Raw genomic sequence first — 27,720 nt, 5'->3', positions numbered from 1 at the left:
CATAGAGCATGCTGGTTTGATTTACATGTATTGTGAATGAACATAATCTTTTATATGTAGGCTATAATTCAGTAACAAAAAATAAGGAAGTGGTGGTGGGTTGATCTGTCATGCTTGCAGAACTCAGAAGAAACTCCGTGCCAGTTCCTGCTCCTGGCTGTTTCTCCATGTCCTTCTCAAGACCTGGCTGTCCAACTTCTGTGATTCTGGGAGATTTTTCCAATTTCTCTGCCTCACCCTCATCATCCTCCCTGTCTCCTCCCTACATGTACCAGAACTGGTTTCTGCTGCTAATAACTGAAAACCCTTCCTGAAATAAAGGAAACATGATATGAATGTGTACGAGTATGTGTGAGTATGTGTGAGTATGTGTGTGTGAGTGTGTAAGACCCACTGAGCAGAGCTGACTCAGCTTCTGCAATGACAGGTGATGGACAGAAGAAGGAAGTCCTGTTTTCTGTTTGTGGTCCCGATTTTACCTCGTGGCTGGCATGGTTGGTGTGTAAGGGTTATTAGGGTGGAAAGTGAGGGGCAGATTTTGCTCCCAGGCACAGGAAGTCTTGGCAGCAAGAAGCAGCAGTCGGGCCGAGATGCAAAAGAAAATAGACGACTGTGGGGCACACAGTCAGGGCTGAGGGGCCTCCACGGTCCTCTGATTCAGCTTCTCATTTTGCAGAGGAGGGACCTGCCCAGAGAGCTTCCATAACTTGCCCTGGCTTACACAGAGGATCTTGACTCTGAATTTGCCATGAGGCTGTCCCACTAGAAAGAAAAGATGGAAGCTGAGATAGGAATGCTCAGCTGGGTGACATGGGTGGGAAGGGAAAGTAGGGAGAGGCTGGGGCAGAGAGAATCAGCTGTACGAGTGAAAGGTGTCTTCACTTGTTGCTGCATGCTTTAATTAATCAGTGTATGATCATAGATGGGGCAATAATGGAGAAATTTTTGAGTGTGCTTTTGTCACCCAGGCAAACAATATGTGACCAGAGATGAGAAAACATGATTATTGTTGTAGCCAACCGGAAATACAATTTGGATTATAATAGATATTCATATATTCAGCCTTTGATTTCTTATTTATTTATTTTTAAATATTTATTTATTTATTTGGTTGCACCGGGTCTTAGTTGCGGCAGGCGGGCTCCTTAGTTATGGCATGTGAACTTTTAGTTGCGGCATGCATGTGGGATCTAGTTTCCTGACCAGGGATTGAACCCAGGCCCCCTGCATTGACAGCATGGATTCTTACCCACTGTGCCACCAGGGAAGTCCCTATTCAGCCTTTTAAATTGTATGTCAGCCTCTGATGTGCCCAGTCACTGGCGTTGGGGACCCTGTGAGAGCAAAGCAGGCTCTGACGTTTCCTTGTTGGTGGACCTAGACTTTTGGGGAAGACAGATATTAAATATGCAATTTCACAAATGATTGATTAGCCATTTCTGTGCTACTTGACAGGGAATTGCTCCTGTGGAAGCGACACTTAAACTCCTGCCAGAAGAAGGAAGGTTTAGCTGGGAAGCCGGGCGGGATAGGTTCCCAGGTGGTGGGAGCAGCATGTGCAAAGGCCCTGGGGCTTGGAGAGTGTGGCTTGTTGGTAGAGCTGAAGAAGGCATTTTGTGAGGAATTGAGAGAAGAAGAGCTTAGCCAGAGTTTGGTGAGTGTGGCCGGGGCCGTGAGAGAGCTGAGTCTGGGGGTAGAAAAATGGAGAGGGGGAGAAAGACCTCGAAAGCCATGGAAAGGAGTTTGGACTTTGTCCTGGGGTCAAGGGAAGCCACTAGGGGGTTCAGTGTGTATGAGTGTGTACGTGTGTGTGTGTGTGTGCGTGTGTTACGGTTTGATGCCGAAAGCTCAGCCAGCCTCTGGGCACCGGTGCCGAATGGAATCTTGGAGACAGAGTGTTGGGTGAAGTAGAAAAGAATAGCTTTATTGCTTTGCCAGGCAAAGGGGGATACAGCAGGCTCGTGTCCCTCAAAAACTACGTGTCCCAACCCGGGAGGAATTGGTGAGGAGTTTTATAGCAACAGTTGAAGCCGGGGGGTGGGGGGGGGCGGGGGGGGGTTGCTGACCAGATTAGGGTGTGTGCAGTGCCTTCACTCCTTTAATCTCATCTCAGGTGGTCCCCTAATCTTGACGATCTTCTTTGGTTCCTTTAATCTGGCCTCAGGTGGTGTCTTGGCTGCTCCTCCCTGGTCTCTGCATCCCCTTCCTTCCCCCAGTAGCAACTGTTTGAATTTGCGCTTTGGAACTCAGGGGAGGTCATGGAAGTTGGAGTCTGTTCCCTACAAACAAGAAATTGGGGACAGGAAGTCTTCCTTGTCCAGGAGCCCCAGAGGGTCCTGCTCGGTTTCAGCTTCTCCAGAGAAATGGAAACAATGGGATGCATATACACAGAGAAAAAGATTTATTTTAAGGAATTGATTCATGTGATTATAGAGGCCGGCAAGTTCAAAATCAACAGGGTAGACCAGCAGGTTGGAGACCCAGGACAGAGCCGTAGGTTTTGGATCACCAGCCTCCATAATTGGGTAAGCCAATTCCTTAAAATAGATCTCTCTCTATATATATATTCTATTAGTTTTGCTTCTCTGGAGAACCCTGACTAATCCAGATTTCTCCTCTTCCCCTCGGGACTGTCTCCTGCTCTTCTAAGGTCACTCATGATGGCAGAGATGCCTACAGCTCCCAGCTCCCCACCATACCCGTCACACCATTTTATCCCTAAGGTCCTGGGAGGTAGGCTCCAGGGAGACCAGGATCAAACTGTGGGCAGCAAAGTGATCAGGAGCACCAACTGCCGGGTCTGAACCCGAGTTCTGGACCTCATGGGGGCACATTGCTAAACTGCTGGTGCCTCAGTTTCCTCTTCTGTAGGGAAGGGCTGATTCTGTTCGTCTCTATCTCATGGGTGGGGTGGAGGGTAGAATGGGTCTGCTCTCTGTTTTACTGAGGGAAATCTGGAAGTCAGACGAGTGTGGACATTGCATGGTTTCTCTGCATGTTAGTGAGGGCTTCCTAACCCCCAGGGCCTCAGTTTGCTCATCTGCCAGGTGGGTAGGACCAGGCCAGCTCGCCCGAAGGCTTGCCCTGCGCTGTTTGTCCTCCTGAGTGAAGGCAGAGACAGCTGGCTCTCCCTGGAGAAAATGCTGGGAGGATGGTCTCCCTGGGTCCTGGCAGAGCTGAGGAAGTTTGGGCTGTAAATAATCTCAAGGGGCCATTCGGGGCTTTTCTGCTGCAATCTCCAACCTCCCACAGGTTGCCAAGAGGCTCTTTCCAGCAAAATGGAAAAATACTTCCGACTTCTTACAGACCCATGTGCCAAACCCAGCAGGCGTCAGCAGCTGTGGGGCCTTCAGAGCCAAGGGCTGTAAACCTCTCTGCTCAGGGGAGGCTACCGAGATATCTGGGCCCTTCTTTAACTGGCTAAATAGACAAACTGACCTTGAACCTCAGACCAGGCCCACCCTTCTCGGGTCAATTGATGGGAAAAACCCTCTGCTCTGAAACGTTTGGCAACAGAGTGAATCATGGGGTGTGACCGAATGGATTTATCCTGGATGTCACGGGACTAATGTTTGTGCATACATCCATTCACTACTTATTCATTTACAAATATTTTTTAAGCACTTAGTATGCTCTAAGTGCTGGGGATATTGCAGTGAAACAAACAGGCCAAGTCCCTGACCTCATGAAGTTTATATTCTAGAGGGAGGAGATTAAAGCAAAATAAGCAAACAGATGGATAGACAGTATAATTCTAGATAGTAACTGATCATAAGAGTGTAATGAAAGAGTGAGAAATAGGGTGTGACTACAGGGAACTAATAGTGATCAGGAAAAGTCTCTCCAAGAAGATGACATTGAAGCTGAGCATTGGATGGTGGGAAGGGAGCAAAGATGAGGTCAGGGAGGGGAGCTTTGCAGGCAAGGGGGAGAGCAAGTGAATAGACCAGAGACAGGAGAAAACCTGGCTCACAACGAAAACCATACAGAAGGTCAGCACAGTGAGAGTACCGTGTATGAGGGTGGGTGCCAAAGGAGGTGATGCGTAGCCAGCAGAACGTGAAGGGAGAGGAGGCTTGCATTAGCCAGGGTAGGTTAACACTAGCTGCAATAACAAATGACTCCCAGAGCTCAGAGGCTTGACGATGCAATAAAGGGCTGATTCTAGCTCACTTCTTCGCTCTATGTGGGTGTAGGGGATTCTCTCTCCTTCAGTCTTTGAGGAACCCAAGCTCCTGATGTCACATGACTCTGTCTTCCCCCAATGCCTAGTGCCTGAGAATATTCCATGGGATACATGCATCCAGCCAGTACCCAAGGGAAGAGAGAGGTGATGGGGAACTCTGTGGTAGTTTTTAGGAAGAGGCTTGGAAGGGGCATTGTTTACTCCTGCTCACATTTCATTGGTCAGAACTCAGACCCCTGATCTCTCCTAGACGCAAGGAACTGGGGCTGGGAAATGTCCAGCTGTGCACCAGATGTATTGGTGAAAACCAGCCAGGTTTTTCCTCAATACCAGAAAGGGTGGTGGGAGGCACTGGATCTTATAGGGCTTTGTAGATCACAGTCAGGAGTTGGTTTTATTCCAGGTGGGCTGGGAGGCTGGTGGAAGGTTATAAAGGAAAATGCTTCACATGGTTTACATTTGTGTTTTCCCTCTGACACTAAGCTACTCTGTCATGTGTGCAAACCTGAGCTATGGATCCTCCTGGGCCTTCAGTTTTATCTTCTATAACATGGGGGAATTGGAATTCAGATTCTTTTTAATACTATTCTCCTCCACATCTCTTGTGGCATACATCACTTCCTCCCACATACCTACTCTATGGATTTTGGGGGACTTCAGGAAACTAAGACCATGTCTACCAATACTGAGGGGTGGAGCTCCTTCCAGGACAGTCCTGGGGTCCAGAATAGAAAGTGAACAGGATGGAAAGGCCACAGAAAACCTCTCCAGTCCTATGGTGGCCAGCCCTGGTAGCTGAGCATGGCCCAGTTCCTGGTCCTTCCCATCTTCCAAGTATTATACTGATACAGAATGTCCCTCATTGCGTTTCCTACCTCCTGGGTTATTGACAAACACACACAAGTTGAATGAATTGTCTTCTTCCCAGAAGCCCCTTCCAATTCCTCTCCTGGACCCAATTCCTACACATCCTACCAGATTCCACTCAACACCTCCTTCTACTGCTTACTCCTGTCCACCGTGATGTCTCACTTCTCTGAAATCCAACACACTTAGGGTGTATATTATCCAATCAGTGGATATTATTTAATCAGTGGCCTGTTCATTTATTTATTATTCTTTCATTTTTAAAGGCTCATGTCTGTGGAGTGCTTTTTATGAGCTGTTGATTTCAATTTTTTTTTATAATTTTTTTTTCTAAATTCATTCATTTGGTTTTTCTTTTCTTCTTTTGGCTGAGTTGGGTCTTCGTGGCTGCGCATGGGCTTTCTCTGGTTGTGGCAAGCGGGGGCTACTCTTCGTTGTGGTGCACGGGCTGCTCATTGTCATGACTTCTCTTGTTGTGGAGCACGGGCTCTAGGCACACGGGCTCAGTAGTTGTGGCATGCGGGCTCAGTAGTTGTGGTGCGCAGGCTCAGTAGTTGTGGCGCACAGACTTAGTTGCTCTGCAACATGTGGGATCTTCTCGGACCAGGGGTCCTACCCGTGTCCCCTGCATTGGCAGGCGGATTCTTAACCACTGCGCCACCAGGGAAGCCCTCAATATTTTATTTAAAAGCATAGCCTGCCTTATGAGGTAGGTAGCTATCACATTAGTCTAGGCTGCAGAAACAAATCAATACTGATGCCTCAGTGGCTTAAGCAAAGGAGGTTTATTTCTTGTTCACATCACAGGCCAGTTGGGTCCTTTTCCAAGCTCTGACTTGGGGACCCAGACCTGTTTCGTCTTGTGGGTCCACCGTCTAGTTGTTTCATGATCTCCTTGGTTCATCCAGTCAGTATGGGGTCCTGGGGCCTGGAGAGTAAGAAGAAAGAGAAAAGGCTTATTTGTGGGAGACCCTATGAGCTAGGCATGCAAGTGGCATACATCACTTCCTCCCACATCCCGTTGGCCAGTTATGGTCATGTGGTCTCATCCAGCTGCAAAGGAGGCTGGGAAACAGAGTTTAACAATATGTCTGCAAAGAGGTGAAAATTGATATCAGTGAACACTAGCAGTATCTGCCCCAGTAAGATTATTTTAGACATGAGAAAACCAGGACTCAAGTGAGGTGAAATGAATCACCCACAGTCACTGGGCTAGGAAGTGGGGTGCCGGGGAACCTGAGCTTAGATGTCAAAACACAGCAAAGTGTTCATAGTAACATGTTAACTGAAAATGGCAGGAAATAAAAAGTATGCAATTTGATCCCACTTACATTACATATTTACACACACACACACACACAAGTCCACATATAGAAAACAGACTGGAAAAAAAGACACAAAGTATCATTGGGTTATATCTGGGTTATATTTAGTTGCTTGGACTATAAACTTTTCTTTATATTTTTTACCATAAGAAAATAGTTGCCATTACTTTTTTAAAGTAGTTGATTAATTTTTTTAAATGTTCTATTTCCATAAAGCATATCATAAGAACAAAACTGTTGCACGTGACAATAGTATTCTTACTAGCGGTAGTAATTTCTTACATCTGTGATTCCGCCTCCTTATAGCTTTCAAAGTACTCTTGCATATTTCATTTGTTGTTTCATTTATTCGCTCAGTGAGCTCCCACCCACTTTCCACCAGGTCCTGGTGAGGCTCTGGATGTCACAGAAGGGACGTAGACCCAGGAGTCATCAGTTGAGCTGGCATTCATGCAATTGATAAATACAGGAATAAAGTCACGAGTGGGTATAGTGATTGCCTGACAGGTGGGCCCCAGATCATACGGAAGCCTGCATGCTGCACCTTGGGGTTTGGTCAGTTTCCTGTTGGCCCTGGGGGGCTCAGAAGCAGGGATCTTGGGCCATCAACCTAGATTGCAGAGCTCACTGCTATGAATACTGGTTGGGGCCGGGTGAACATGGAGCTGAAGCCCAGGGCATCCCAGGAGCCTGGGGATAAAAGTCTGATCTGAGACCAGACCCATGCCCAAGCCAGGGCTCTTTCTAGAGCATTTCTTAGCCATCAGATGGCTTGGTGGCTGAATATTCCCTCTGTGCCTTCCTCAGACACTTAGAAGGACTCTGCCTGCACAGCTGAGCCTAGAGCCCTGTGAGTCCTTATATGCAACTTTGAAGCTGGCCACAAACTCTGCAGGCAAACATACTGTTGGGATTTATTGTTTGTGTATCTAGAATCTGGGGAGCCGAAACAAGGCCATGTCTGCCACCCACTCTTAGGAGTGGGTCAGGATGTCCTGTACCAGACCTGTCTGCCTGGAGTTTCTGTGATTGGGCATGGTGCACGCACACACACACACACACACACACACACACACCAAACACATACATACACACACTCACTCACTCACTCACTGCTTCACTGTCTGATCAGATCCCTGCCCCAAATGCAGAGCTGCCTTTATTACCCTCTTCTCTGCATTCTTGATGGCAGAGAGCCTTACATTTTTGCTGAAACCAATTTAGATGCGAGAAAAAAAAAAAGAACTTGGAAAAGATAGCTGTATTTCCAAACTTTTTTTTTTTTTTTGGTAAGCAGTGGAGAATTTTTTTGAACAAAATCTTACATGGACAAAGTTGCTCAGGTTAAAACCAGGTGGGGCCCAGGCCCTGGTCACTGGTCAGTAGCCCCCTCAGCCCCCAGTGTTGTCTGAGAAATCCTGGAAAAGCAGAGGCGAGAATGGCCAAGCGCTGACCAGGGTCAGGAGTGCCAGCCTCCAGTGCCCTGCATGGCTGCTCCCTGAGACTCTTGGGAAGACCACAGAAGGCATGCCCTGGACCTGAAGACTATGCCCTGACCCTCTCAGGGCCTTGGCTTCCCATCTGTAAAAACAGGATGCTCACGTAGGTAAAGACGCCTGGGACCAAAGGATCGCTGCTCCCCGCCTTCCCCATTGTGAAGGTCGGTGGTATCTGAGTTGATTTCTAGCACCATGGTTCCATGGGGGAAGCCCATTGTGGATAAAATACAGAACTTGGGAAAAGCAAACCATATTTGGGAAACTGAGGGACCTCCCAGAAGCACTGTTGAGGCTGCTCTTACTTATTGCCTTGTAATCCTTCCTTCAAAGAAAATTTAAGCCATTATGTACTTTTTATCCTCAAAGCCATTTTGGAAACTTGGGACAGATCCTGGTAAGAAGGGACTTTTGAATTTGCAGGCAACTGTGTTAACTCTTCCAGGTCCACGGTTGTCATTTTCAAAGATTCGGTGGCAATATAGCCGAAGGGACCTTCCATTTTACAGGTGGGAAAACTGAAACCCCAAAGGTAGGAGGATCAGGTTAGAGGACAAGCCAGTGGGGGGACCCAGTATTCCTGACTTTGTATCACTGCAGGTGGCTTAAGAGCAAGGTCTTCAAAGTCAAAAAGACCCTGCACGGAATCCCAGCTCAGCCAACTAAAAGTCCTACGATGGTGGGCAAGTTACTTAAAATCACCGAACCGTAGTTTTCTCCTTTGGAAAATGGGGTAGTTCCTAGTTCACAAGGATAATGTTGGGGTTAAATAAGATGGGTGTCAAATGCTTAGCCTAGTGCCAGGCACAAGGAAAGTGCTGGAAAAATGTTAGTCCACTATTATTGCCCTCATTTCCTGGGGAAGGAAACTGAAGCTCAGAAAGCTTCAGCCTCTGGCTGTGTGTGACTCCAGAGCCTGTGTCCCAAACCACGACACCACTCAGCTTGGGCAGAGGGAGAAAAACCGTGCACCTCAAATGCCTTTCAATGAGAGCCTTTTATGTCTTAGAAAGAAACTCCAGGGCTAGGCCTGCTTGGGATAGAAGCGGAGCCTTCAGGGGCCTGTGTGAGGGCAGAAACATCCTGCTTGCGACCGGGCAGAGGATGCTGGTGAGTCTGATGTGTGTAGGTGCTGAGAAGAAGGAGGTGAGATTGAGAGAGGAAGGGAAGAGCCCGAACCTGGGCAGAGGGAGAGGAACCCCTTGGCCACGCATGCCTTCGATTGCTGAACTCACAAAATGTGGCCCCAGAGGCATCCTTGGGCTTCATGAGCAGGACCCTGAGCTCAGTATCAAGCCAGCATCCAGGATGCAGAAGTGCAGAGCTGGAGACAAAAGCTCGAGGAAGCAGGTCTTGGAGAAGTCACGAAAATCACTCTGTGGGTGGCAGGTTGGGGTGTGGAGGGGAAGGACCCTCCGGAGACTCAGAGGCCCTAAATTAGGAGTTTGGATGAAATGTCTCCAAATCCCTGAGGGGCAAGGAGGCCCAGATGACCCTTAGGTTCTGTGTGTATACGTCAGTTTCATTAGTTTTCCAGGAACCTGGAGAAAGCCTGAGAATTTCCATTCAGAGTCGTGCAGCTCCCTTGGCTGTGGCCGGCATCCTGGGGTCCTATCAGTTTGAGCTCTGAGTCCCAGGACCAATCCTGCCAAGCTTTAAACACCCCATCCTCTCGGCCTCTGGCAGAACCTGAGCCTCCTGGACCACCCAGGACCACCCACTTCCGACGGACGCTTTGAACATTCCTAATCTGACCCCGTCTCCCACCCGCCTCTCCCATCCACCCCTTCCTCTGAGCCCTCCAGGACTCAGAGTCAGTCCTGAGTTCTGCTAATTTCACCTCGTACTAATTCAAACCCAGGCTGTCCGGGAAACGGCTTCCTTTGCAGTCTCCCCCAGAGGCTGATATTTTTTCCACAATCTCAGGATCTGAGAATAGTAATCAACGCTGCTGTTCTTCATTCCACTGCCAAGCTGTCTCCTCCCTCTTCAAAGCCCCCAGCTCCTTTGAACTGCGCTGTCCGTCTTCACGACCCTTGCCCCTTCTCATGGCTCTTTTCTTGACTTTCCCATCACCCCCCTTCGTCACCAGTAACGTTAGTACTGACTCACTACTCTTCCTCCATCACCAAGCCCTTCACCGTTCTTGGCATGTGCACTTCCTTCTGTCCTGGAAGATGGATTCTTGTTCAAATGATTTTTTGAGGAGTCCGACCAAGAAAAGGGGAGTGAGGTGAGGGCAGGTGGAAAAGCTAAGCAATAAAGTAGACTCTGCTGGAGACCAGCTTTTCGCCTAACCCCACGGGGAGCTCTGGAGTATTAAAGGTACCACAGAGCTCACTGCATCTCCAGGGAGCCCCCTCTGTGCCCGCGGCCTTGTCTGCCGTTGGCTGAGATCTGCAGAGAGCCGGGAGTATGGCCTCGTGGAATCTGAGTAGCAGTCACAGCACCATCCAACCGCAAAAAACCACCTGATCTCAAAGGACAACCAATGATCTCTTCTGCCACCCATCTCGGCCATCCATTGGCCATCATTTTAAAAAAATTTTTTGGAGTATAGTTGATTTACAATGTTGTGTTATTTTCTGTTGTATAGCAAAGTGAATCAGTTACACATATACATATATCCACTCTTTTTTAGATTCTTTTCCCGTATAGAGTATAATATTTCCCATTACATAGTACTGAGAAGAGTTCCCTGTGCTGTACAGCAGGTCCTTATTTGTTATCTACTTTATATATAGTAGTGTGTATATGTCAACCCCAATCTCCCAGTTTATCCCTCCCCACACCCTGCTTTCCCCTCTGGTAACCATAAGTTTTTCTATGTCACAATCTTTTTTTTTAAATTTTTTTTATTTTTGGCTGCATTGGGTCTTTGTTGCTGTGCGTGGGCTTCCTCTATTTGCAGTGAGTGGGGGGCTACTCTCCTTTGTGGGGCGTGTGCTTCTCATTGTGGTGGCTTCTCTTGTTGCAGAGCACAGGCTCTAGGCATGTGGGCTTCAGTAGTTGTGGCATGTGGGTTCTAGAGCGCAGGCTCAGTAGTTGTGGCGCACGGGCTTAGCTGCTCCGAGGCATGTGGGATCTTCCTGGACCACGGATCGAACCTGTGTCCCTTGCATTGGCAGATGGACTCTTAACCACTGCGCCACCAGGGAAGTCCCTCTAGGTCTCAATCTTGATTTGAAGCTTCCCACTTTCTCACCACCACCTCTTATTCTTCCAACTCACTTCCTTCCAAAACTTCTCTTTTCCAACTATCTGCTCAACCCTGTACCTGCACCTATAAGTTGATTATAGCCAGGAAAAATGAGGCAATGGAGCTGGCTGTTTATATGTCAGATTTAAAAGCACAGATCTCTAAAGGCAATGAACACGTTCAGTAAATCCATCTCTATTTTCCTAGAGATTCCACCTCCATTTTCCTGGTTTACCACTTCTTCCCTCTCTACATCTTCCACCTTGCTTTCTTCCCTTCCTCTTGGCTGATGACCTTGTCTCCTGTTTTATAGAGACAGTCAATCTATGTAGATGAAGACATCCCATCACCAAGTCACAGCCTCTCAGCACTGCTCTCCCCATGCTCCATAATGGAAGATATGTCTGTTTCCATCACTTGGCTCAGGATTTCTTTCCCTCACCCTCTCAAGGTCTTCCTTTCTGTAATTATCCTTTCTCTTTTCCCCATCACCAATGATACTCTTTCTGATGGGCTGCCCAAAATGTCCCAAGGGCAGCCTTTGAAACGCCTCTGACGGCATCTGCTCCTCCACACACCACCCCATTCTTCTGCTTCCTTCCTAGCACCACAAAGGTTTATCTATTTTTAAAACTTTATTTTATTGAAGTATAGTTGATTTACAGTGTTGTGTTAATTTTTGCTGTACAGCAAAGTGATTCAGTTATACATATATATGTACATATATATATTCTTTTCCATTATGGTTTATCACAGGATATTGAATATAGTTCCCTGTGCTCTACAGTAGGACCTTGTTGTTTATCCATTCTATACATACTAGTTTGCATCTGCTAATCCCAAACTCCCACTCCATCCCTCCCCCGCCCCCTTGGCAACCACAAGTCTGTTCTTTATGTCTGTTAGTCTGTTTCTGTTTCATAGATAAGTGCATTTGTGTCATTTTTTTCTTAATTTTTATTTTATGTTGGCGTATAGTTGATTTACAATGTTGTGTTAGTTTCAGGTGTACAGCAAAGTGATTCAGCTATACATATACATGTATCTATTCTTTGTCAAATTCTTTTCCCATTTAGGTTATTACAGAATATTGAGTAGAGTTCCCTGTGCTATACAGTGGTTCCTTGTTGATTATCTACTTTATATATAGTAGTGTTTATATGTGTATCCCAAACTCCTAATTTATCCCTCCCCACCTTTCCCCTTTGGTAACCATAAGTTTGTTTTCTAAGTCTTTGAGTCTGTTTCCGTCTTGTAAATAAGTTCATTTGTATCATTTTTTAGATTCCACCTATAAGTGATACCATATGGTACTTGTCTTTGTCTGACTTCATTTAGTATGATAATCTCTAGGTCCACCAACGTTGCTGCAAATAGCATTTTTCATTCTTTTTTATGGTTGGGTAGAGTAACATTCCATTGTATATATGTACCACATCTTCTCCATCCATTCATCTGTCGATGGACACTCAGGTTGCTTCCAAGAAGTGTTGTCTTGACTTGTTACCTCCACTTTCTCATCTTCTCCTCCAGCCTTTCTAAGCCAGCTCCTGTGCTCACGAGTCCCCATGAGATGGCTCTAGGTAACCAACGCCTTCCGTCGTGCCAAAGCTCAGTTCTCCATCCTGCTCTCCCTCAACCTCCTGCTGTCATTTGATGTAACTGGCCACGTCGTCTTCCTGAGACTCTCCCCTCCCTGGGCTCCCACCTTACAGGCTGATACCTTTGTGCTGCATCCTCCTCCTCACCAACCCCCCCCCCCACCCAGTGCCAGAGCGCCCCAGGGCCAGCCCTCAGTCTTCCTCCCCTCTCTGCCCATACTCCGTAGCCGAGTGCATGCAGCCCATGGCTCCTCCAGTCATCACATGCTGACTCCAAAGTCCCCGTCTCCATCCCAGACGTCTCCAGACTCTTCCTCTCTCCATGCCAATGGACCCTCTCCACCCACATGAGTGACAGACCCCTCTAACCTAACAGGACGAGATTGAACAGTTGGCTCTCACCCCTACTACTTCGCAGTCTGCCTCTTCTTGAATCTTCCCCGAGACAGGAAATTGCATCCCGGGTGGCCTTGTGGCTAGGTCAGAAACCCAGAGGTTACCCTTGATTCCTCTCTTTTCCTCAGACCCTTCTTCCAAACTGCCAGTTAGTTTTTCCTGGGAGCTCCACCCCCGCCTCAGCCCCTCATTCCTCCAGCTGAGCCCAGGTCACCGACGGCTCTCACGTGGCCCCCAGAGAGCTCCTGATGGCCTCCCTCCTTCACTCTCCCCAGGAGCTGAGAGATCTCATTAAGACCAGATATCGCCATTGAGGGCTGCTGACGTCAGATCGTCAGATCGCGTCATACCCTGTCTAATGCCCCTGCGGTGGCCTCCCGTCCCCCTTCAGATGGAGACCAGACTCCTTATGGGGGCGGCACCCCTGCTCGCGCTGGTCTCACGCCTCTGCCAGCTTCACACCATCCCTCTAAGCTCCAGCCACCAGCCACACAGATCTGCTTTCTGCCCCTAATCCTGTGATGCTCTCCAGGCCGCTCAGGATCATTTCACTCATCCTTCAGTTTGGAATGTTTTGCCTGAGATCTTTTTCAAAAGATTTTTTTTAAAACTTTTATACAATTTTAAAAGATTGCTTTCCACTTACAGTTATTACAAAATATTGGCTATATTCCCCATGTTGTACAATACATCCTAAGCCTGTCTTACACCCAACAGTCTGTGCCTCCCACTTCCCTGCCCCTATAATGCCCCCCTCCCGCACTGGTAACCACTAGTTTGTTCTCTGTATCTGTGAGTTTGTTTCCTTTTTTGTTATATAGTTTGTTGTATTTTTAGATTCCACATATCAGTGAAGGCATACAGTATTTGTCTTTCTCTGTCTGACTTATTTCGCTTAGCATAATGCCCTCCAAGTCCATCCATGCTGGTGCAAATGGCAACATTTCGTTCTTTTTTGTGGCTGAGTAATATTCCATTGTATCAATATATATGTACCACATAGTCATCACCGATTATCTGCTGATGGACACTTAGGCTGCTTCCATATTTTGCCTGAGATCTTGGTGTTGCCTTCTCATCTCTCAGAACTCAGAGGTCGCCTCTTTGGGGAGCCGCCTGGGCACCCCTCCACCAGCCTCCATCACAGGCTAATCTCCTTCACAGGCTTCCTCAGTTCCTGACATCATCTCACTTACGTGTCTGCTTACATGTTACCACGTGGCCCCGCAAGAACGTGAGCTCCTTGAGGGCCGGGTTCCACTTGAATCACCCATGGCCTGTGGCCTTGTGTGTAGGAAGGTGTCTGCTCATCCTAGCTGCTCAAGATTCAGACCTGCAGATGCCCAGAGCGATGACCAGCCCTGTGGGACGAGAGGAATAAGCCACATTTAAGGGTTGGTGGCAGATGTGCCACAGGTGTGTCTGCGGGGGTGGGCAGGCATGCTGGGGCAAACCACACCTTGCTTGCAGCGGGGCTGGCCCAGGGCACCAAAGGACGGGGACACAGAGGCTGACAAAGCGTGGCATGTGGGAGGTGGTTGCCAGAGGTCTCTCAGCTCTGCCAAGGTGATTTCCTTCAGGGCCACAGAAGAGGAGGTGGCCACGCAGAGCAGGAGGAAACACACCCTGTAAAACCCAGGCTCCTGCACCCATCCGAGGCTAAAAACACCCACTCAGCTGCACACTCAGGACCCCACCCAACGACATTTCAGAAGAGGGGCATTAGCACCTGGGAGGCACTGGCCAGGTAGTCCATGGCTCTCCATCAGATGCAGTCACTGGGTTCAACAAACTGAACACTTTTGGACCTTAGGGACCTCCATCTACAGTGTGTCTGCAGCTCAGCAGGGAGCAAAATGGGGCTGGTTGGTTGAAGAGCTGGGCAGGAACCCAGCAGACCTGCTCCACAGTCGTGGCCCATCTGTACCTGGGGTTGGATCTCAGGCTCCCCGGGCCAGGCCCTCTGCCCTGGATAGGGCTCTCTGAGGAGCAGGGGCAGAAGTGAGAAGGGGACAGGCATGTAGGAAGGCACGGGAGACACTTCATCTGGGGTTGGATGGAGACTGGACCTTAGCTGAATCACCGAGCAAGATTTTGAACTTCTTTGAGCCTCAGTTTTATCATCTGTAGGATGGGCTCAGTCACTCTAGGATTGGTCAAAGGGCAGATGAAGCTTGGGCTTAAGACACCCACAGAGCTGGGCATCCTATCAAAGTGGATGGATGGTTTGATATTTCAAATATTGATGCACAGTGGTCAGCTCAGGCAGCTGAGACTTTTTGATATTTCCTCGTGTTTATTTTAAAATAAAATAAAAGTTAACCTTCTGGTTAAATCATAGCACTTGACGCATAATAGGTGCCCAATACACGTTGTTGCTTCTCTCTGTCCTGGCTTCTCAGAGGTGAAGTGGGAAGAGGCCACAGAAAGCTTTCACCAAATGAACCTTTTGGTGAGGGGTTCTCTGACACTTTTCTGGAAGACAAAAGCCACATCCTCTGCGTCCTGCATCCCTGGAAATCCCATGTATGGTTGTTGGTGTGGAGTTCCAGCTCTGAAGAAAGTGCTTGCTCTGGGGATGGGGCCACCTTTCCATTGTGAACTGGGCACTGAGTCAATGAGCAGATGACCGTGCACCCTGACAGGTGTCAGCATCGAGGGCGGGACATATGATGGGGCGATGGGGAGTCCTGGTAGGATGGAGCAAGTGCCACTTTAGATGAGGTGACATTTGAGGAGGGCCCCAAAGGACGGGAGGGAACAAGATGTCCAGGTCCCTGGGGGAGCAGCTTTGCAGAAGGAAGTGTGAAGCCTTAGCATGGGCAGGGCCTAGGATGCCCAGAGCACACAGGGAGGGACTGAGCAGATCAAAGTGAGCAGGGAGAGCCAGGGGCGAGGAGATGGAGGGGTCTTGGAGGGCAGTGGAGCCAGGGAAGCTGCTCACTTTGTCTTTTATTCTAGGTGGGATGGGAGGGGACCCCTGGAGCGTTCTGAGCTGAGGAGAGACAGATCTAACTTAACCTCTCAACAGATGACTTTGGCTGCTGGGTTAATAATAGATGAGGGGGCAAGGGTGAATGACCAAGAACAGTTATGAGTGTTTTGCAACAATTCAGGGCAGAGGTGGTGGTGGCTTGAGTTGGAGGCTCACCAGATCTATGTGGATTGCCCGCCGTAATCAAAGGTAAGGTTGGCCAATATTCCCTGCTGACACCGTAGTGGAGCTAAGGTAGCAGATATCTTCTGGGCACTGATGGGGGGCAGGTGCTTTTCGTGCCAGCTTACCCAATAAAACAGCTAACATTTATTAAATGTCTGCTATGTACCTGCCAGGCACTGCCAGCCTGAATAGAACAGGGCTCAGAACCAGAGATGCTGGCAGGAGACTTCATTTCATACGTTATTGAGTGTCACTTACTAAGGGGATTCCAAGGGTCAGGGAGAAGCTAAGGACACGTGTGGCTAGTGCAGTTCAGCAGAATTGAGGTGACATGAAGCAGGCAGTGACCTGAGGCTCCAGGATGAAGCAGCGTGGGCCTCCCCCACGTCAGCAGCATCTTAGTTCCCTCCCTTCCCCTCCCTGCAGGGATGGAGCTCTGTGCCAGGCCAGGGGAACAAAGTGGAACAGACTATAGACCTTGCCTGTCAAAGGATTCCAACCAGCCAGGGAGAGACACACACTTTCTGGAAAGTCTCTTCCGAGCATAGGTAATAGAAAATCCAACAGAAACAGACTCAAGTGAGAAGGAATTTCAGAGTCTAACATAGCTGAAGAATCCAGGAGTATGTCTACCTTCAGGAGATGTTAACCAAGGCCCACAGGATATCACCAGAATGTCAGGACCTGTGAAACAGGATGGGGAAGAATGGATCCCCAAGAAGTTATTACTGGAAGTAGAGAGACGGGTGCTGGGCAGCCACAAGCCACCCAAGAGACTCTGCAACAGCCAGATGGAGGCCAAGGCAAACTATGAAATGTTATCTAAGAGGAACATTGAGGATGGAGAGGTTGATTCCAACTGGGGTGATCAGCAAGTGGTCACAGGGAAGGTGGTGAGCTGAGAGTTAAAGGAGCATTTCCATAACGCCATTCGCAGCAACATGGGTGGACCTAGAGATGATCATACTAAATGAAGTAAGTCAAAGAGAGAAAGACAAATACCATATGATGTTGCTTACATGTGGAATCGAAAATATGACACAAATGAACTTTATCTAGAAAACAGAAATAGACTCACAGACATAGAGAACAGACTTGTGGTCGCCAAGGGGGAGGGGGAATGGAAGAGGGATGGATTGGGAGATGCAAACCATTATATACAGAATGGATAAACAACAAGGTCCTAGTGTATAACACAGGGAGCTATGTTCAATATCCTGTGATAAACCGTAATGGAAAAAAAATATGAAGAAGAATGTATACATGGGTATAACTGAATCACCTTGCTGTACAGCAGAAATTAACACAATATTGTAAATCAACCATACTTCAATAAAATAAATTTTTAAAAAATAAAGGAGCATTTCTAAGAGGTATAATAGGCAGGAAGAAAGTCATCCAAGATGGGGGCATGGCATGAGCATGATGTGGGAGTAGATCTTCGGTGTGGGGAGTAGGAAAGTGAGTGGCCGGACTATCGGGAATTTAGGAGATAAGGGAAGAAGTGGGATGGGGCTGGATTGTAAAGGGCCCTTCATGTCAGCTTGAGGAATCCGGACTTCCTTTTCTAAGCAATGGTGAGGAATTAGAGGTTTGAGGGCAGGGAGGCAATCTGTTCTGTGCTTTAGAAAGATTGCTGGGTGGCAGCACACAGAGGGGACAGGAGAGAGGGTGAGGCTGGCAGAGAGTACAGTTAGAGGAGGTTACTGTGGGCCTGAACTGGGTAGAAATCTTGGCAAGGGGAAGGGAGGTGGGTTTGATGAAACTGAGAAGTTAGACCAGATGCGATGGAGGGGCTGGTTAAATGTGGGAGCTGTGTAGTAGGGAATTGATTGCTTATCCAATATCCATTCTCTTCTTTTTTGCCAACAGAAGCTCAGTTTTGTTCAGGGCAGCAATGTGCCTTGTGATTGCTCGCCTTCCCGGGTGTCTGGCAGTGGGAGGTGCAAGGCAACTAGTTGTGTAACCCAGATGTGCCAAAGTGACATAACCAGAAGTCTATCAGACAAAGCTATTGTTTCCCACATAAAAAGGAACAATCTCAGGTGACATGAGCCTTTGCCCTGCATCATCTTTGCCTTGACATGTCCTTCTTGGAATGTAGCTGCAACGCTTGGAGGTAGAGTAGCATTTTTGTGACCATGAGGATGAGAGCTTCCAGGTAAGGATGGTGGAGCAGAAGGCTACAAGGGGTCTGGGTTCCAGATGACTTCCTTAAGCAGGTGCACCAGCCCCAGACTGCCTGCCCTGAGATGTCATGTTACACTATACAAACAGACACCTTCCTAGTTAAGCCACTGTCGTTTGAATTATGACACATACAGCTCAAGCCAATCTTAGGAGATACAGTGGGGATGAAGGCAATGTTAGAAATGACTTTGGAAATTTGAAGAACAGGTGGAGATTGATGCCATTGGCTGAGATTGAGAACCGGTCTGGAAGGATCAGCGTGGCAGGAAAAGAGCCTGCCATCCAGAGTCAGACTGGCCTGAGGCCAAGTGGGAAATCCTTTAGCCTGCTCAGCCTCGAGTTACCGATCTGTGAAATGGGATTTTAAAGTCTAATTTATCAAGAAGACCAGAGACAACAGATCCATCATGTAAAGCATCTGATACCTGCTTTGGGTTCCCAGTAACTTATGGATTTGCTTTTGGAGTGTCAGGAAAGAGGAAGCCAGCCTTGCTGGGGATTCAACATAGAGAAGTTAGTACAAGAAGGTCACTGAGAACTGTGGTCTCCTTAGTGTACCAGCCCAAAGGCCCCTCAGCTTCCCAAGGGGGGGGGTCCCCAAGCCAGTGGTGAGGTCAGCAAGGGCTCCGGAGGGGTGAGCCAGCCGGATGGGGGGCTACTGACTCCACTCCTCTTCTCATCCAGTATATTGTGGGTGACGTACACACCAGACACAGAGATGACTAAATACGGGGTGGTCTGATGTTTGTGGGCTCATCCTTGTTACAAAATTTTGTGCAGCCATATAAACTCCAAGGAGCAAACAAACACAACTGACCCGTAATGTGTTTATAATGGTTATTAAGAAGGGAGGGGACTTTTATTCAGGCGCTCCAGATGGTGACTCAGCTCTCCTTTACCCCCTCCACACACAGACGGCTCACTGGAAACTGGAAGAATGTGGACAGCAAACACCTGGGAGCCAATATCTTGCCGGACCCTGATCTCAGGGAGTCAGAAGATTCAACGGCCAGAAGGGGCATTGACGGCATCGAGGCCACTGCCCATCGGAGCTTGAGTGACTGCCCAGTTCTCTGCCAAGCTGGTGTTCAGCTGTGTCTTGATACCTTCCGAGTTGGGGACCTCACTGCCCCCAGGACGCCCGCTTCATTAAGACTCTGAGAACTCTGGGGACAGGTGGCAGGTCTTATTTGACTTGCACTCCCAGAGCCTGGTGCAATGTCACATTCCAGAAAGGTCCATCCTGTTCTCTCCATCCAGCACCAGCCTTGACTGACCTTTGAGCTAAGTTCTGGGGGATCTGAGACACATAAACTCAGTCTCTGGGCTTGAGGATCCTAGAGTCCAGAGAAGGTGGAAGGAAGTAAACAGGTGATGACAATACGGTGTGATGGGTGCCACAATGGGCTGGAGTAGGTATAAGGGTTGAGTGGGCACACGGAGGGGACACTCATCAAGCACTGTGTGTGTGGGGGGTGATATGGCGGGGGGGCGGGAAGGCACGTGGGAATGAATGGTTGAAAGATCTCAGGTCAGTAGAGATTTCTCTGACTCATACCATCTACACCAGGTCCACTGGAGCCCCCAGTTCTCACCCTGGGGAAATCCAACTTTTCCCAATATTTCTTGGGGATTTAAGTTCCCATGGACACCTCTGGTTCCAAGCCCCTGATTCCACGGAATTCAGTTCATGGCTCATATCCCTGCCCCACATTCCACCTGTGTGTGTGGAACCTGACTGGGATCCCAGCTCTTTGTTTCTGCAAATTAAACAAATGAGATAGAGCCAACAAGAAGCGCGCACGAGTGAGCATGCGGTGAAGATGCTCTGAAGGTCTGGGAGAAGGCTCAGGGAGTGCATCGCAGACAGCCCACCTGGGAGCCCTTCCACCATCCTCACCTGGGCGCCCTCCCCACTGCACCGCCCCGAGCCCCAGCCTGCCACGGCTCGGCGCATCCACTCCTTCTCCTCACCCACCTCCCTGCCAGTCCCCGAATCCCATGTTTTCATTGTCCCCAGAGCAGCCCAGCTCTCGGCAGCCTACAGTTACCTGTCCAAACCCACCCGTACTCAGCAAGACAAGATCACCTCTCACAGAGCAGGGTCTTTCCCCTTTAGTAGCAAGACATTTGCAAATAGTCCTCACGCCGGGATTCCCGGGTTCCTAGCAAACTCCAACCAGTCTCCCCTGGGTCTTTGCTCTGCCCCTCAGGCTGTGAAGAACTGGTGTGTCCCCCCCCCCGCTTTCCTGGGTGCAGGGCTGTGCCAGCACCTTCTCCTTGTTCTGTGCTGACCTGGGAAAGAAGCGACTGGCCAGCCTTCCACTTCCCATCGTGGACCATGAGGGCATTGGTTCCAAGTTCGTGCTTTCTGATTTTCCTTGCCCTGCCCCCCAACAGGCATCCAGGGTGCAAAGAGATTTGTCTGTGCTGCCGCTGTGGTCAGGGGTTTTGAGCATGATATTGTGGCAAGAGGTGACGTGGAAAAAAATGTATGGTCAGAGGCCATTTCTGGAGAAGCCCGGGGTTTGGGCTTTCATCTCCTTCCAGCTTCCTTATGACAGGCAGTTGCTCGCAACTGGGGCCGGAAAGGAGCTTGGAAGCTCTCAAGACTTCTGTCACCCTGGGAGTCTGCCCTTGGGTCCTCGCAGGGGCAGAGAAAGGAATCAATTTGTCCCTAACCCTTGTCACTCATGGTATGAACCCCTGCCTGCCCCCCAGTTGTCCTGGCCTCTGGGTGTGGCCATGAGCAGAGAAGAGGGGCTGATAGAGAGAGAACGGGAAGCAGGTGGCTGGCTGGCACCTCCGCCCTCCCTTCTCGCTGTCCCTCCGGCTTTGAGGATGCACTGTCCCTTCTGCTTTTCCCCAAGGATTGGGTGGTGATTGGAAGAGCAGGAATCAGCGACGTGGCAATTGGTCCTCCTTCCTTCCTTGTTTCCGAAGGGACCAAACGGCCCATGATTGCCCTCTGAGTGGAGAAAGGGAACAGCAGGGGTCAGGAGAGGTGGGCAGCAACGTGGCTTTGCTGCCGACTCCCCTTTCAGCTCTGAAACCGAGGGTGTTGGCTCAGGCTGCACTGTGAGGGCTGTGACTGAGTTCGATGAGCCTCTTCAGCTAATTCCTTCCTTATTCCCATCTCACTAGGAAATCTCCACAAACCCATGGGCTCCTCAGGGGCAAAGGCTTCGCTGGGTCACCTCTGTGTCCCCAGCGTCCAGCCCTGGGCCAGCCCACGACGAATGCTTCAAAGATGCAGCTGGTGAGGCCGGGAGTTAGAGCCTCAGCCTGCAGTCCTGGGGCCTCTGGGTGACCTTTGTATGTTAAAAACATCCTGGAGCCTCACCTGTAAACAGAAGATGAGAACGTCCACCCAGCAGGGCTGGTGGATTAAGGACTAATGATTAAATGAGTGCATTAGTTTTTTTATTGTTGCATAAGAAATTACCCCAAAAGTGAATTAAAACAAAACTTGCTTGTTATCTTACGGTTCTGACAGTCAGAAGTCCAGGCAGGCCCACTGGGCTCTCTGCTTCTGTTCTCATAAGGCCTGAATCAAGGTGTTAGCCAGGGCAGGTTCTTAACTGGAGGCTCCAGGGAAGGATCTGCCTCTAAACTCATTCTTGTTGTTGGCTGAACCCAGTTCCTTGCAGCTCTAGGACCAAGGTCCCCATGTCCTTGTTGGCTATGAGTCAGGGGCCATTCTTGGCTTCTAGAGGCCACCACATCCTTCAGCAAGTACCCCCTTCATCGCTAAAGAACAAAGGTGTGTAGAATCCTTCTTGGGCTTCTAACATCTCTGACTTCTTCTTTTGCCTCCAACTGGAGAAAACTCTCTGCTTTTAAAGGCTCACCTGATTGGGTCAGGTCCCCACCAGATAATCTCTGCAAAGTCCCTTCACAGAAGTACCTGGGTTAGTGTTGATTGAATAACCAGGGGACGGGAATCTGGGGTCATCTCTAGAATCTTGCTAATGTCAAGAGCTTGGCAAAGTGGCTGGAACCTAGTAGGAGCTCAGCATCATCAGGGAGCCGAATGATCCAGTGACAGGGGCCCTGCCACCCACTGAGCTTGTGTAAATCACAGAGGTGCCCCTGGGGCATGACTCAGGGCACCAAGATTACTGGAAGATGAAAAGAACAGATGCCAAGTCTTTCCTGCCTGGATGAGGCAGCTTTCTTGTGACCATGAGGAAAAGACCAAGATCCTCACAGAAACAAAGGCCCTGATATCACCTAGCCACTGAACCTGTACCAGCACCACTGAGAAATCACTAGGGGATTGGGGGAGCAGGTTTAAACAGGGGGTGACCTGATCTACTAGAACCTCTAAAGGGGTCAGTGTGGCTGCTCTGTGGAGGATGGATTTTAGGGGACAAGAATGGAACCTGAGAGACCGAGTATGAAGATATTGCTTTAGGCCTGCTGACTTAAACCAGGGTGGGTGGCAGGGAGGTGAGTGAACTGGTGGATTCTAGATGCTCTGCAGAGGAACCGGAGAGACGTGGGAGGCCTGTGGGAGGGAAGTTGAGGGGGACGGAGTGTGGACCGGGTGCAGGTGGAGATGCCTCGGGAAGAGAGAGCAAAGGACTCCGGCAGGCAGACACGAGTGTAGGCCAGGTCTAAAGAGAAGAAGAGTGGGTAATACTCTCTCCACCCAGAAACAAGGCCTTATAATATTTGGTTCACTTTCTTTTAGAATTAATTTCTAATGCACTGTTCTGTTCTGTATTCTTTGCCAGAGTTGTAATCATGTTATATATACAAGTGCGTGGACTCTGTTTTCCCCCACTTAACATTATATCATAAGTGTTTCTCTCAAGTTACTTCTAAGTGTCTTTTTTAAACAGTTGCATAATCTTCCATCAGGTAGATTTGCCATAGTTTACTTAGCTGATCCTTGTTATTAGAAATTAGCTTGTTTTCCACATTTTCAGTGTCATAAATTATACTGTGATGACACAACTTTGTACATAGCTGGTGGTTTACTTGGAGATGCAGGGCCCACTCATCTCACGCTTGGGATCTGCCAGGCTGAGGCTTGGCCAGGCATAAACAGCCCCAGATGTATTCTGTTTGGCCCATACAGCACTGATCTGCTCTTTTTTTTTTTTTTTTAATAGAGACTTCACATACAAATCCTACTTTACAGCTTCTTTTTAAAAATTTTTATACAAGTTTTAAAGGTTACTTTCCATTTAAAGTTATTACAAAGTATTGGCTATATTCCCCATGTTGTACAATACATCCTTGAGTCTATCTTATACTGAGTAGTTTGTACCTCCCACCTCCCTCCCACTCCTATATTGCCCCTTCCCCTTCCCCACTGGTAACCATTAGTTTGTTCTCTATATCTGTGAATCTGCTTCTTTTTTATTATATTCACTAGTTTGTTGTATTTTGTAGATTCCACATCTAAGCAATATCAGATAATATTCATCTTTATCTGACTTATTTCACTCAGCATAATGCTCTCCAAGTCCAACTATGTTGTTGCAAATGGCAAAATTTCGTTCTATTTTAAGGCTGAGTAGTATTCCATTGTATATATATATATATATATATACCACGGCTTCTTTATCCATTCATCTGTTCATGGACGCTTCCATGTCTTGGCCATTGTAAATAATGTTTACAGCTTCTTTTTTTTTTTTTCTTTTTTTTGCGGTACGTGGGCCTCTCACTGTTGTGGCCTCTCCCGTTGCGGAGCACAGGCTCCGGACGCGCAGACTCAGCGGCCATGGCTCACGGGCCCAGCCGCTCCGCAGCACGTGGGATCTTCCTGAACCGGGGCACGAACCCATGTTCCCTGCATCGGCAGGCGGACTCTCAACCACTGTGCCACCAGGAAAGCCCTTACAGCTTCTTTTGAAGAGTCAGAAGATTAGATGATCCTGGGCTCACATTCCCGCAGGTCACCCTCTGCTGAAGCCCTTTAGGTGGGATAGGATGCTCTCTTTAATCCCAGTCTCCACTACTCTCCACTGTATCCTTCACATGGAGGCCATATGACAGTAGCCATTTACCACTGCACTTATGCTGATTTTTTTTCTTAACAAGAAGAATGAGATATTTCTCACCTCTATATGTACTTCTTTCAAAAATGGGAAATATTGACTATAGTTCCCTATGCTAAAAAGTAGGTCCTTGTTGGTTATCTATTTTATATATAGTAGTGTGTATATTTTAATCCCAAACTCCTATTTAATACCTTGTAATAACCTATAATGGAAGACAATGTAAAAAAAGAACATATATATTTATATATATATGTATAACTGAATCTCTTTGCTGTACATCTGAAACTAACACAACATTGTAAATCAACTATGTTTCAACAAATTCTTCTTTTTTTAAAGTGGGAAGTAAAGGATAGACTGAGAGGGCTTTGGGTTTCATAAAACACAGGAGAGAAACTTTTTCTTGGTGGAATTAAAGAATATTCCTAATACTTAATATGCAAATCAAGTATATCTTTGTAGGAAAAAATGCCATGAAAGAAGACAGGTCATGGAAGTTTGAGACAAGAATGATAGGCTCCTATAGCTGGGCCTGCTTCACCAATTACAATTCTCTGCTAAGCTCCTGGTCAGTTTCTGTGTCCAACCCCTTCTATGGGATGCTGTACCAGTCAGGAGGCTCTGGACAGCAAATAAAAGACATCTGAGACAAAGAGGCTTAAACGATGAAGAAATGTATGTCTCACGTCTAGGCAGAGTGGGCTTCAGGCAAAGTTCTATCAATGTTTGATGCTCTCGTCAGGGACCCAGATTCTTTCCAGTCTCTTTACTCAGTCACCCTGAAGCTGGTCCATGGCCTGATTGCAATACGGTGGCCAGTGACAACAGGGCAATGCGCTTCCTTACACCCACCAGGAGAAGACAGGGAAACCCCCCCCACCTTTTTTTTTTTTTCAGTTTACTGCAGCACTTTTATTTCCTCACAATGATGCATTGCTGGGGCCTGATGTTCTCACATGACAGTAGAAAACCAACATCTGTTGTCTTCTCTTAAAGAATTGAGAATTGTGTACAAAAACCTTACATAAATTAAAAGAATGAATAAATTTACAGTTGTGAATGCAAACCGTTTTCCAACTCAAGTTAAGTGACAACCCACGGTGCCCTGGTGGGCAAACTTCGGTAAGAAAGGAAAGCAGGTAGAACTTGTTGTTGATTTTGACCTTGTATTCAAGTTAACTCTTCCCTTGGTACATGTTTAATACCCTGTGCATATCTTTGATTGAAACCCCTATTTACACGCGGCTCCGTCACTTCATGGCTGTGGTGAGAACACGTTTATGGAAGAGAAGTCCAATGGCTTGATGAGAATCTGGGAGACCACGAGTGTCTCGATCTGTGCAGGGTATTAATGTGTCAGAGCTGCATATTCCAAGATTTCTCTAGAGGCTGGCAGGAGTCCTGAACCAGTTGTCATTTCTCTCTTGCCGGTCTTATAGGGTTGGGAAGGTCCGAGTCTTAGGACCTGCTCTCCTTTCAGACAGGGGGACCTTTTAACCAACCTTCTGAATCTTTCCCTTCAGTCTGATCAGGGCAACTTAGGACACATGGACGCCCCTGGACAGATAATAGGCACAGGGGTAGGGGCTGAGGGGAAAAGCTGTGGACCGATGGGCTAGATTCACCACAGCTGTGGATGCATCTGGGGAGTCCACCTCAGGCCCAACACAAGCCTCTCCTTGAGCCCTCCTGACTCAGCTCATCCTCATTCTTGGCTGTGCTTTATATTTGCAAGGACTCAGACTCAGCCCTTCTTGAGTGAGGTCCCATATCAAACCCCAGCAGAAGCCAGCTGGCCCCAAACCAGGCAATCAGCGTCCCCCCTGTCGCCTCTATCCCTCCTGCTGGAGAGGAGACAGGCTGCTCCTTTCTCAACACTACCCTTCATTTCACTCTTCGGTTTGGGACTTCAGTGATTTCGTAACAACTCCAGATTTCAAAAATCTAATTATTTTTTCTAGCCTCCATACCACTCCAGGAGATTGGATGACTGGGACAGCACCGCGGTGGTTTGTGGAACAGAGACGTTTCAGTAAACAGGGGTAGAGGTTATTTTCCCCATCAGGCTCCTGATTTCCTCACTGCGCCTACCCTACATGCAAACACAACCTGTAATTGCCAGTCAGGGTCTCCTCGGGGGAACCAGTTGTAAGGTGCTGCGGGAGCGCGGCTTCCCTTGTTTCCAGGTTCCATGTCTCGTGCAATTGATTTTGGGGGCTGGGGAGGTTTTCTAGCTAATGAACCTGTCACATAGCTCTCAGCTAATCTGACACCGCATCCTGGGCCAGTGGCAGCTACAATCCAGGAAGCCCAAGCCCCTAAAGTGATAAATTTTGCAGCTGCCTTCCCGATGCTAATGTAATTACGCCTCTGCTACCATTACTCTGGATGGGAGATTAGTCTATGAGGATCTCTCTAAATGCACATTAGGCCCACAGCCAGGGCTGCATTCTCATCTGCATGTGGACCCCTTGCAAAGATACTCATTTAAGTTTAACAGAGGGTGAAATCACAGAATACTGGAAGGGGGGGAAGTGGTAACTGGGGGATCTGCAAGTCAAATTCTTGTAGAACCTGCATTACGGTCACTTGGGGTGCTGGTCAAAAGGGATGATTCTTGGGCATCAATACCATACTCCCCCCAGTGAGTCAATGACCCAGAATCTCACCCCCAGTCTTCCCCCAGCCACACCCCTCCCACACACACAAGGGCTCTTATTTAGAGACAATAGGGTCACAGTAGGAGTTTATGGCACAGTCATAAAAAGTCTACACCCCTCCCACATGCACAAGGGCTCTTATGTAGAGACGATAGGGTCACAGTAGGAGTTTATGGCACAGTCATAAAAAGTCTGGGTCTCCACATCCCTATACTACTCTACAGGTTGGGAACTGGGAGCTTAATATGCTAATATTGCATCCGTATCCTTCTACTTATGGGGCTGCTTTGTAGAGTGGTACAGATGGTGCCCTGCCCAAGGGGGCCTAGTCAAAGGGGTGAGTGGACTTCTCTTTCTTTTTTTTTTTTTTTTGCGGTATGCGGGCCTCTCACTGTTGTGGCCTCTCCCGTTGCGGAGCACAGGCTCCGGACATGCAGGCTCAGCGGCCATGGCGCACGGGCCCAGCCGCTCGGTGGCATGTGGGATCCTCCCGGACTGGGGCACGAACCCGTGTCCCCTGCATCGGCAGGCAGACTCTCAACCACTGCGCCACCAGGGAAGCCCGGACTTCTCTTTCTATTCCCCAAAGCCATGACCTCTGGCCTGGGCCCACTGCTGGAAGA

Source organism: Mesoplodon bidens (genome assembly GCF_964165515.1).
Source record: "Mesoplodon bidens genome assembly, chromosome: 3".
In the NCBI taxonomy this organism is placed as follows: Eukaryota; Metazoa; Chordata; class Mammalia; order Artiodactyla; family Ziphiidae; genus Mesoplodon; species Mesoplodon bidens.
The sequence above is the reverse complement of the archived record's forward strand: the minus strand, read 5'-3'. Positions refer to the sequence as shown.